Here is a 12596-nt window from a genome sequence, read left to right on the forward strand (position 1 = left end):
AAAAGGGTCTGGAGGCGTTGCCGTTTACCGGAGAAGTTCCGTTCGGTCCGGATCTGGATAAGATTGTGGCCACGCTGGCGGCAGCCAAATCGGCTTGTCTCCCGTCGGCCGCTGCTCCTTCTGGTTCTGGACCATCGTCCTTTCGGTCATCTAGGGCCCAGGGCAGGCCCAAACCACAGTCGTTTCCTCGACAGGCTGGTCCTAAGAAATCTACCAAGCCCCGGAAGCAGGCAAGGAGTACCAGACGTCCGGCCCCCAAGCCAGATGACAAGCCTGCGGCCTGACGGTCCAGGCCTCCCTTTGGGGGATCCCAGGGTGGGAGGCCGCCTGCTGCACTTCGCGCAGTGTTGGTCGGCCACTACGATAGACACTTGGGTTCTGGAGGTGGTTTCCCACGGATACGCCCTCTCCTTCCGGCACAGACCCCCGGCTCGATTCTTCACCTCGGGTCTACCATCAGACCGGAACAAGGCTACGGAGCTGCGGAAGGTATTGCACACTATGCTCCAGGCTGGAGTTATAGTGCCTGTTCCATTCTCCCAGAGGGGCCAGGGTTTCTATTCAAATCTATTTTTGGTAGAGAAACCCAATGGGTCGTATCGTCCGATTCTCAACCTCAAAGCACTCAACAAGTCTTTGCGGGTCCCGAAGTTTCGGATGGAGACCCTACAGTCCATCATTCTGGCGCTGGAACCTGGGGACTACATGGTGTCATTGGACATACAGGACGCTTACCTGCATGTCCCTATTTTTTTGCGCCATCAACAGTTCCTCAGGTTTGCAATCTGCAGCGACCACTTCCAGTTTCGGGCGTTGCCTTTTGGCCTGGCGACAGCACCACGTGTTTTCACCAAGGTGATGGCGGTCATGGCGGCTTCTCTGCGGCTGCAAGGAGTCCGCATGTTGCCGTACTTGGACGACCTGTTATTGGTGGCAGGATCTCCAGAGCTCCTGTTACGCCACTTGGACCTGACCATTGCACTGCTGCAACGGCACGGCTGGCTAATCAACTGGCAGAAGCCCACTCTAATCCCGTCTCGGAGGATTCTGCATCTTGGAGCCTTATTGGACTCGGGAAAGCAAAGGATCTTCGTGACGGAGGACAAGATCTCTGCTTTACAGTCAAGGGTGCGCAGTTGTCTGCACAGCCGCCGGGTGTCCCTACACTCGGCGATGAGGTTACTGGGCTCCATGGTGTCGGTGTTCGACATGGTGGAATACGCCCAGTTTCACTCCAGACCTCTGCAGCACCTGATCCTGTCCAAGTGGAACGGGCTGCCTCAGTCTCTGAGGTCCCAGACGATTGTGATCACCCCGGAGGTTCGCCTGTCCCTTGCGTGGTGGTTACAGACGACCCACCTCAACAAGGGACGTCCGTTCTGGGTTAAAATTGGGTCCTGTTGACAACGGACGCCAGTCTTCGGGGCTGGGGAGCAGTTTCGGGTCCACACTTGTTCCAGGGCAGGTGGACGCCGACAGAAGCGGAGCTTCCAATAAATATCTTGGAACTCCGTGCGGTCTTCAATGCTCTCCAGCAGGCACATCGGTTTCTCCAGGGTCACCCGGTGCAGGTCCAGTCGGACAACGCTACCACCGTGGCCTACATAAACAGGCAAGGAGGAACTCGCAGTCGGTCGGCTCTCGTAGAGGTTTCTCGGATCCTGGTTTGGGCGGAGCGCAATTTTCCGGCCATATCAGCGGTCTTCATCCCGGGAGTGCTAAATTGGGAGGCGGACTTTCTAAGTCGCCAGGACGTTCATCCGGGGGAATGGTCCCTGTACCCGGACGTTTTTCAACTGCTGGTGGACAGGTGGGGTCTTCCAGAGATCGACCTCATGGCGTCCCGGCACAACAACAAGTTGCCGGTGTACGGGTCTCGCACAAGAGACGAAGGGGCGTCTCTGGTGGATGCTCTGTCCGTCCGGTCGACGTTCCGGTTCGCATACCTGTTTCCTCCGGTCTCCCTTCTTCCACGGGTAATCCGGAAATTCAAACAGGAAGGAGGGACGCTCCTGTTGATAGCTCCCGCGTGGCCCAGACGGCACTGGTTCTCAGACCTTCAGGGTCTGTCCGTGGACAGTCCTCTGCGGTTGCCGCTACGACCGGACCTTCTGTCTCAGGGTCCTTGCCTTCACCCGGACCTGACTCGGCTGTCTTTGACGGCGTGGCTGTTGAGACGGCCATGCTGAGGTCCCGGGGGTTTTCCAGCTCTGTGGTGCGTACCATGTTACGAGCTCAGAAACCGTCTTCCGCGAGGATATGCCATCGCGTGTGGCATTCGTTCTTCCAGTGGTGTCGACCGAGAGGTTATGCACCGCGGGAGTTTCGTCTGTCTCGGATTCTCGCCTTCCTGCAAGCGGGACTAGATCATGGGCTTCGCCTTGCTTCTTTGAAGGTACAGGTTTCGGCCCTATCTGTCTGGTTTCACCGTAGGATTGCTACAATCCCGGATGTGCGGACCTTTATGCAAGGTGTTCTCCGCATTCAGCCGCCCTTTGTTCCACCTGTGGCGCCTTGGGATTTGGCTGTGGTCCTGAGGGCTCTCCAAGGACCGCCGTTTGAACCACTGGGCTCAGTGGATCTTAAATGGCTAACAGCTAAGACTGTTTTCCTTCTGGCCATTGCTTCGGCCAGACGTGTTTCTGAGTTAGGGGCTCTTTCTTGTAGACCCCCTTTCTTGGTTTTTCATGGGAACAGGGCAGTGCTCCGCACTCGGCCCGAGTTTCTTCCCAAAGTTGTTTCACAGTTTCATGTTAACGAGGAAATCGTTGTTCCGGCCTTTAACTCACCGGGTCTTTCCGTGGGTGAGGCCTCTTTGGATGTTGTGCAGGCCTTAAGGACTTATGTTGACCGCACTTCTTCGTTTAGGAAGTCGGACGCTTTGTTTGTCCTCTATGGCTTCCGTAAAAAGGGTTGGCCTGCTTCAAAGCAAACTTTGGCAGCCTGGATCCGTATGGCTATTTCTGAAGCTTATCTTCATGAAGGCCTAACGGTCCCTCCTTCTCTGAAGGCTCATTCCACTAGGTCTGTGGGTCCTTTGTGGGCAGCTCGACGTGGTGCCTCTGCAGTCCAGATCTGCAAGGCTGCTACGTGGTCCTCTGTCCATACCTTCGTGAGGTATTACAGGTTTGACACCTTCGCCTCTCAGGATGCTTCCTTCGGGCGGCGGATTCTCCTTTCTGCACAGGAGCGTCCCCACCCTTAAAGGATACTGCTTTGGGACATCCCCAAGGTATCCTGTGGATACCCTATGGACCCTGAAGTAGAAAATATGAGATATGGTAAGAACTTACCCTTTTTATCTCTATTTCTACGAAGTCCATAGGGTTCCACAGGACTCCCGCCCTGTCGCACCTGTGCTGCAGATGGGCTTTGCTCTGGTCACCGGTTTTCCGTCTCCCTCTGGTGAGAATGTGATTCTTGTGTGTGTCCAGATCTTTTTTCTCTCTCTTTTCTCCTCCTCCGGCCTATGGCTTGATAACTAACTGAGGTGCCTTGGCTCGGGGGCGGGGTATAGGAGGGGGACCCTAGTGCATCCTGGGAGGCTGAAAAGCTTAACTCTATGGTGCCCAGCGACTGACGTCACACCTATACCCCAAGGTATCCTGTGGAATCCTATGGAAATAGAGATAACAAGGGTAAGTTCTTACCATATCTCATATTATACCATTCTAACTATACATGTAATACACTATACCATTCTAACTATACAGGTAATACACTACATTTATACCATTAAAACTATACATGTAATACACTATATTTATATCATTATAACTATACATGTAATACACTATATTTATACCATTATAATGATACAGGTAATACACTACATTTATACTCGTATGTATTGCAGGTTGCACATTTACTTTACTAGTCCATACGAGAGAGGCAGCTACAAGGAATATGGAAAAGATTCAAGTTATAAAGGTAAATTACAGAGCACTTCCCAATGAGCCCCTCCATGTTCTGTGATTGGTTTTATTGTGTTCAGTTCATTTAAATGCTTTTTTTTTTTGCATATTGAACAGCAATATATGTGACTAACATACTAACATGTGCTAAAGTCACAGCAGTGTTTATTGATCATGATTCATTATACTGAAGTCTTGTTGCCTCCATTCCCCTCCTCACATCATGTCACTGCCCCTGTCACATACAGCCCTGTCCTCACTAACACATCACTCCATCACTCATCTCCTGATATACTCTGTGCTGCTGGGGGACCCTGCCTGCTGCCTCCATTCCCTTCCTCACATCATGTCACTGCCCCTGTCACATGCAGCCCTGTCCTCACTGACACATCACTCATCTCCTGATATACTCTGTGCTGCTGGGGACCCTTCTCCTCCCACTATATAACGCTCAGTCTGCGGCTTCCTGCTGCCTCCATTCCCCTCCTCACATCATGTCACTGCCCCTGTCACATGCAGCCCTGTCCTCACTAACACATCACTCATCTCCTGATATACTCTGTGCTGCTGGGGGACCCTGCCTGCTGCCTCCATTCCCCTCCTCACATCATGTCACTGCCCCTGTCACATGCAGCCCTGTCCTCACTAACACATCACTCATCTCCTGATATACTCTGTGCTGCTGGGGACCCTGCTCCTCCCACTATATAACTCTCAGTCTGTGACTTCCTGCTGCCTCCATTCCCCTCCTCCCATCATGTCACTGCCCCTGTCACATGCAGCCCTGTCCTCACTAACACATCACTCATCTCCTGATATACTCTGTGCTGCTGGGGACCCTGCTCCTCCCACTATATAACTCTCAGTCTGTGACTTCCTGCTGCCTCCATTTCCCTCCTCACATCATGGCACTGTCCCTGTCACATGTAGTCGATCTGTTGCTGCCTCTCCTAGTGATATAAGGGTGTACATACAGGAGCTACATCCATTGTGTCTTAACAAGATTTGCTAATAGAATTATGGAATTAGCTGTTGCGTGATCAGTCACCATTGAATTGTAAGGACCATATCTGCAGGTGCGTGTCCAACATTGTAATTGTACCGTCGTTCCCCATCCCCTGCAGGGCTTACACTGAGCGATATGTCATTCAGTGCAGTCACCCTCCCTCATCCCTGAACATGGCCAATCTGTCGTTATCGGCAGACTGACCGGCATGTTCAGACGATGATTGATGGCGAAAACGACCAGCGGGAACGCACATCACTGGTTGTTTTCAACATTTTAATGCCCTATTTGTGAACGATTAATGATCAATTGAACGATAATGATGGCGTTGTCATGTCATAATACCGCAGTCTGCTTACCTGTCCTCGTCTCTGCAGGACCCTTACTTACATATTCCTTCCCGTGCTTCTCTGTAATGGTGATCACTAATACCGCAGCCTGCTTACCTGTCCTCGTCTCTGCAGGACCCTTACTTACATATTCCTTCCCGTGCTTCTCTGTAATGGTCATACCTAATACCGCAGCCTGCTTACCTGTCCTCGTCTCTGCAGGACCCTTACTTACATATTCCTTCCCGTGCTTCTCTGTAATGGTGATCACTAATACCGCAGCCTGCTTACCTGTCCTCTCTGCAGGACCCTTACTTACATATTCCTTCCCGTGCTTCTCTGTAATGGTGATACCTAATACCGCAGCCTGCTTACCTGTCCTCGTCTCTGCAGGACTCTTACTTACATATTCCTTCCCGTGCTTCTCTGTAATGGTGATCACTAATACCGCAGTCTGCTTACCTGCCCTCGTCTCTGCAGGACCCTTACTTACATATTCCTTCCCGTGCTTCTCTGTAATGGTGATATCTAATACCGCAGCCTGCTTACCTGTCCTCGTCTCTGCAGGACCCTTACTTACATATTCCTTCCCGTGCTTCTCTGTAATGGTGATCACTAATACCGCAGCCTGCTTACCTGTCCTCTCTGCAGGACCCTTACTTACATATTCCTTCCCGTGCTTCTCTGTAATGGTGATACCTAATACCGCAGCCTGCTTACCTGTCCTCGTCTCTGCAGGACTCTTACTTACATATTCCTTCCCGTGCTTCTCTGTAATGGTGATCACTAATACCTCAGCCTGCTTACCTGTCCTCGTCTCTGCAGGACCCTTACTTACATATTCCTTCCCGTGCTTCTCTGTAATGGTGATCACTAATACCGCAGCCTGCTTACCTGTCCTCGTCTCTGCAGGACCCTTACTTACATATTCCTTCCCGTGCTTCTCTGTAATGGTGATCACTAATACCGCAGCCTGCTTACCTGTCCTCTCTGCAGGACCCTTACTTACATATTCCTTCCCGTGCTTCTCTGTAATGGTGATAATACCGCAGTCTGCTTACCTGTCCTCGTCTCTGCAGGACCCTTACTTACATATTCCTTCCCGTGCTTCTCTGTAATGGTGATCACTAATACCGCAGTCTGCTTACCTGTCCTCGTCTCTGCAGGACCCTTACTTACATATTCCTTCCCGTGCTTCTCTGTAATGGTGATAACTAATACCGCAGCCTGCTTACCTGTCCTCGTCTCTGCAGGACCCTTACTTACATATTCCTTCCCGTGCTTCTCTGTAATGGTGATACCTAATACCGCAGCCTGCTTACCTGTCCTCTCTGCAGGACCCTTACTTACATATTCCTTCCCGTGCTTCTCTGTAATGGTGATCACTAATACCGCAGCCTGCTTACCTGTCCTCGTCTCTGCAGGACCCTTACTTACATATTCCTTCCCGTGCTTCTCTGTAATGGTGATACCTAATACCGCAGCCTGCTTACCTGTCCTCGTCTCTGCAGGACCCTTACTTACATATTCCTTCCCGTGCTTCTCTGTAATGGTGATCACTAATACCGCAGTCTGCTTACCTGTCCTCTCTGCTGGACCCTTACAGAGAAGCACGGGAAGGAATATGTAAGTAAGGGTGATGCCTAATACCTCAGCCTGCTTACCTGTCCTCTCTGCAGGACCCTTACTTACATATTCCTTCCCGTGCTTCTCTGTAATGGTGATACCTAATACCGCAGCCTGCTTACCTGTCCTCGTCTCTGCAGGACCCTTACTTACATATTCCTTCCCGTGCTTCTCTGTAAGGGTGATACCTAATACCGCAGTCTGCTTACCTGTCCTCTCTGCAGGACCCTTACTTACATATTCCTTCCCGTGCTTCTCTGTAATGGTGATACCTAATACCGCAGTCTGCTTACCTGTCCTCTCTGCAGGACCCTTACTTACATATTCCTTCCTGTGCTTCTCTGTAATGGTGATCACTAATACCGCAGCCTGCTTACCTGTCCTCGTCTCTGCAGGACCCTTACTTACATATTCCTTCCCGTGCTTCTCTGTAATGGTGATAATACCGCAGCCTGCTTACCTGTCCTCTCTGCAGGACCCTTACTTACATATTCCTTCCCGTGCTTCTCTGTAATGGTGATACCTAATACCGCAGCCTGCTTACCTGTCCTCATCTCTGCAGGACCCTTACTTACATATTCCTTCCCGTGCTTCTCTGTAATGGTGATCACTAATACCGCAGCCTGCTTACCTGTCCTCTCTGCAGGACCCTTACTTACATATTCCTTCCCGTGCTTCTCTGTAATGGTGATATCTAATACCGCAGCCTGCTTACCTGTCCTCTCTGCAGGACCCTTACTTACATATTCCTTCCCGTGCTTCTCTGTAATGGTGATATCTAATACCGCAGCCTGCTTACCTGTCCTCGTCTCTGCAGGACCCTTACTTACATATTCCTTCCCGTGCTTCTCTGTAATGGTGATAACTAATACCGCAGCCTGCTTACCTGTCCTCGTCTCTGCAAGACCCTTACTTACATATTCCTTCCCGTGCTTCTCTGTAAGGGTGATACCTAATACCGCAGCCTGCTTACCTGTCCTCGTCTCTGCAGGACCCTTACTTACATATTCCTTCCCGTGCTTCTCTGTAATGGTGATAATACCGCAGTCTGCTTACCTGTCCTCGTCTCTGCAGGACCCTTACTTACATATTCCTTCCCGTGCTTCTCTGTAATGGTGATACCTAATACCGCAGCCTGCTTACCTGTCCTCGTCTCTGCAGGACTCTTACTTACATATTCCTTCCTGTGCTTCTCTGTAATGGTGATACCTAATACCGCAGCCTGCTTACCCGTCCTCGTCTCTGCAGGACCCTTACTTACATATTCCTTCCCGTGCTTCTCTGTAATGGTGATCACTAATACTGCAGCCTGCTTACCTGTCCTCGTCTCTGCAGGACCCTTACTTACATATTCCTTCCCGTGCTTCTCTGTAATGGTGATACCTAATACCGCAGCCTGCTTACCTGTCCTCGTCTCTGCAGGACCCTTACTTACATATTCCTTCCCGTGCTTCTCTGTAATGGTGATCACTAATACCGCAGCCTGCTTACCTGTCCTCGTCTCTGCAGGACCCTTACTTACATATTCCTTCCCGTGCTTCTCTGTAATGGTGATACCTAATACCGCAGCCTGCTTACCTGTCCTCGACTCTGCAGGACCCTTACTTACATATTCCTTCCCGTGCTTCTCTGTAATGGTGATACCTAATACCGCAGCCTGCTTACCTGTCCTCGTCTCTGCAGGACTCTTACTTACATATTCCTTCCCGTGCTTCTCTGTAAGGGTGATACCTAATACCGCAGTCTTCTTACCTGTCCTCGTCTCTGCAGGATTTTCCCTGGATCCTGGCAGATGAGCAGGACGTACACATGCAGGAACCTCGCCTTATACCACTGAAGACAATGACCTCGGATATCCTAAAGGTGAGCGGTCTGGAACCACGTATACTGTAAATCCAAAAAGTGAGAGAAGGAGACGAGTAGGAGCCACAGGTCGCTTGTTTAATTCCCCATGTAACATTGAAGGCTGCGTTTTGGTTGTTACTGTTTGTTAATAACATAATTAAAATGTCCCAAAGATGTTTATTTACATCTTATTATTAAATGTAAAATCTTTTTTTTGTTTTGTGTGGGATTCTGTTTATAAACCTTCTCTAGACCACATTATGTGCTAGAAGGAATGTGCACTAAGTGTGGCTTCTATAGCATCCAATAATGGCCTGGAAGTGCCCCGCCCCGTGCGCAGAGTCACCTGACCCAGCTCAGCACATGGTAATGATGGGGGGATTCCCTTACTGACTGCAGGCCACAGATTACACAGCCCCTGGGTTACTCCGTATCTGCTGCTCCTAGTGATATACAGTGCATCCCATAATAACACCCCCCGGGAGACAGGTGAGACCCCCCTACTGTCTATATACAGTGCATCCCATAATAACACCCCCCGGGAGACAGGTGAGACCCCCCTACTGTCTATATACAGTGCATCCCATAATAACACCCCCCGGGAGACAGGTGAGACCCCCCTACTGTCTATATACAGTGCATCCCATAATAACACCCCCCAGGAGACAGGTGAGACCCCCCTACTGTCTATATACAGTGCATCCCATAATAACACCCCCCGGGAGACAGGTGAGACCCCCCTACTGTCTATATACAGTGCATCCCATAATAACACCCCCCGGGAGACAGGTGAGACCCCCCTACTGTCTATATACAGTGCATCCGGAAAGTATTCACAGCGCTTCACTGTTTCCACATTTTGTTATGTTAAAGTCTTATTTCAGAATGGAATAAATTCATTGTTGTCCTCAAAATTCTACACACAATGTGCCTCATTTAGAGGCGGTCGGAGGATGCAAGCGGTCGCTCAGAAACTGGGCGGCCACTTGCATCCTGACCGCCTGCCTCTGTTGCGGTCGTTAGGCTGTGGGAACACCCACAGCTCTAACGACCGCTCGGGTGATGGTCGCGATGGTCAGAGACCATCGCGACCATCGGGGCTTACGACGAGACCCTAGGGTAGGGTCTCACTTGTCATAAGCCCCTGAGAGCTTCTGGCTCTGTCTGAGCCAGAAGCTCTCCACTGACATCACTAGTGATGTCAGTGGGGCCTCCCCCAAACGGTAGGCGTTCCCATGGGAACGCCTCCGTTTGGGCTGCCACCCCCCCGGCCCGCCTTCCAAACTGGGCGAGCTGTCAATCAACATCGACAGCTCGCCCCCTTTGGAAAGAGACCCGCTACGACCGGCGCTGTCGGTCGTAGCGGGTCTCACGCATGCGCATGAGTGCGCATGCTCTGTGGGGGGCTATCGACCCAGTCCGAGCGCATTAAAAAAAAATTTTTTTTGAGGTCTTTGCAAATTTAATTTAAAAAAAAACAAAAAACCTAAGAAATCACATGTACATAAGTATTCACGGCATTTGCCATGAAGCTCAAAATTGAGCTCAGGTGCATCCTGTTTCCACTGATCATCCTTGAGATGTTCCTACAGCTTAATTGGAGTCCACCAGTGGTAAATTCAGGTGACTGGACATGATTTTGAATGGCATACACCTGTCTATTTAAGGTCCCACACTTGACAGTGCATGTCAGAGCACAAACCAAGCATGAAGTCCAAGGAATTGTCTGTAGACCTCCGAGACAGGATTGTCTCGAGGCACAAATCTGGGGAAGGGTACAGAAAAATATCTGCTGCTTTGAAGGTCCCAATGAGCACAGTGGCCTCCATCATCCGTAAATGGAAGAAGTTCGGAACCCCCAGGACTCTTCCTAGAGTTGGTCTAAACTGAGCGATCGGAGTAGAAGGGTCTTAGTCAGGGAGGTGACCAAGAACCCGATGGTCACTCTGTCAGAGCTACAGCCATTCCTCTGTGGAGAGAGGAGAACCTTCCAGAAGCACAACCATCTCTGCAGCAATCCACCAATCAGGCCTGTATGGTAGAGTGGCCAGATAGAAGCCACTCTTTAATAAAAAGCACATGGCAACCCGCCTGGAGTTTGCCAAAATGCACCTGAAGGACTCTCAGACCATGATGAGACAAAGATTGAACTCTTTGACGTGAATGCCAGGCGTTATGTATGGAGGAAACCAGGCACCGCTCATCACCAAGCCAATACCATCCCTACAGTGAAGCACGGTGGTGGCAGCATCATGTTGTGGGGATGTTTTTCAGTGGCAGGAACTGGGAGACTAGTCAGGATAGAGGGAAAGATAAATGCAGCAATGTACAGAGACATCCTGGATCAAAACCTGCTCCAGAGCGCTCTTGACCTCAGACTGAGGCGACGGCTCATCCAGTCGCCCCAGTGGCTTCAGGACAACTCTCTGAATGTCCTGGAGTGGCCCAGCCAGAGCCCAGACTTGAATCTGATTGAACATCTCTGGAGATATCTGAAAATGGCTGTGCACCGACGCTTCCCATCCAACCTGATGGAGCTTGAGAGGTGCTGCGAAGAGGAATGGGCGAAACTGCCAAGCTTGTGGCCTCATATTCAAAAAGACCTGAGGCTGTAATTGCTGCCAAAGGGGCATCAACAAAGTGTTGAGCAAAGGCTGTGATTACTTATGTACATGTGATTTCTTAGTTTTTTATTTTTTAATTAAATTTGCAAAAAATGTTAAACTTTTTACATGTTGTCATTATGGGGTATTGTGTGTAGAATTTTGAGGACAAAAATGAATTTATTCCATTTTGGAATAAGACTGTAACATAACAAAATGTGGAAAAAGTGAAGCGCTGTGAATACTTTCCGGATGCACGGAATACGCTCCCGTAGGCACCAATGGTCATGTCAGTAAGTGGCCACCTTAATAGCAGAATACAATAGTGTCTCTCTCTTCATTTAGATGCAACTTTATGTAGAAGAACGAGCCCAGAAGAGCATCTGAGACCTTTGTCCTGAACTCCTCATCATCACATCCGGAATTCCAGGAGGCGCCCTGAGGCCAGGCCGGAAGTATCTCCGCGGCACAGACTGCAATGGAGGAAATATATGTATGGAAGGACATTGCTTCTACCTGTGATCGGCGTATCGTACTAGCGTAATATGAGGCGTATTCCTTCTGCTTTGTGCATAATGAGATGGCGTGATGTCTGTCCTAGCATTGGTAACTCGCAGGAAAGAATCATTGTTACTGGTAGGATTGGATTATGCTGAGACTCGCAGGAAGTGACATCACAGACACCGACGTGTCATGGCCTGAGTCTGAGGGACGCTGCTTTCTCTCTCACCACTGTGCCGCACTCCTGTTATTGTACATACATCTCTTACTGTACCTATGTAATACACCGGCCACTTCTACAGACGTACTTATTAATAGAATGATATACCACATCTGTAAGCGCATCATTTTATTTCATTTAAAGATTTGGTAAAAAAAGCACCAACATAAGTCCCTCTGCACACGAAGGATCATTCTCTAACCACAGAATACTGGACACCTCTCCTGTAGGTCTGACCTAATCCCGACAGCCGGCTTCCCGACTGCTAAATCTTGGCGAGGGTTAAATGATAGGCGTCTAAATCTAGGGAAGGGACACTGAGCGCGGACAGCCGCGGGGGGGAGGGTTATGCACCCCCCCCAGGAGGTTAGGGTTAGCCTAAGGGAAGGGAGGGTTAGGGTTAGGCACCCCCGGGGGATTTAGGTTTAGGCAGCGGGGAAGGGGGGGTTAGGTTTAGGCACTAAGGGGGAAGGTTAGGGTTAGGCACCCCTAAGGGAGGGTTAGGGGGTAGAAATAGGTAAGTATTGACTAACCTAAGGACAATAGGGATTT

General features: G+C 50.1%; 1 long non-coding RNA gene across 1 annotated transcript; it reads left to right on the plus strand.

Annotated features, from left to right (window-relative positions):
• Positions 1-3614: 3614 nt before the first annotated feature.
• LOC148430714 (uncharacterized) lies at positions 3615-12156 on the plus strand. Its single transcript, XR_015877366.1, has 3 exons — positions 3615-3930; positions 8646-8738; positions 11669-12156. It is a non-coding gene; the product is annotated as an uncharacterized LOC148430714 (long non-coding RNA).
• Positions 12157-12596: the final 440 nt, after the last annotated feature.

This window comes from Taudactylus pleione, unplaced genomic scaffold (assembly GCF_031769625.1).
Source record: "Taudactylus pleione unplaced genomic scaffold, aTauple2 ptg003419l, whole genome shotgun sequence".
In the NCBI taxonomy this organism is placed as follows: Eukaryota; Metazoa; Chordata; class Amphibia; order Anura; family Myobatrachidae; genus Taudactylus; species Taudactylus pleione.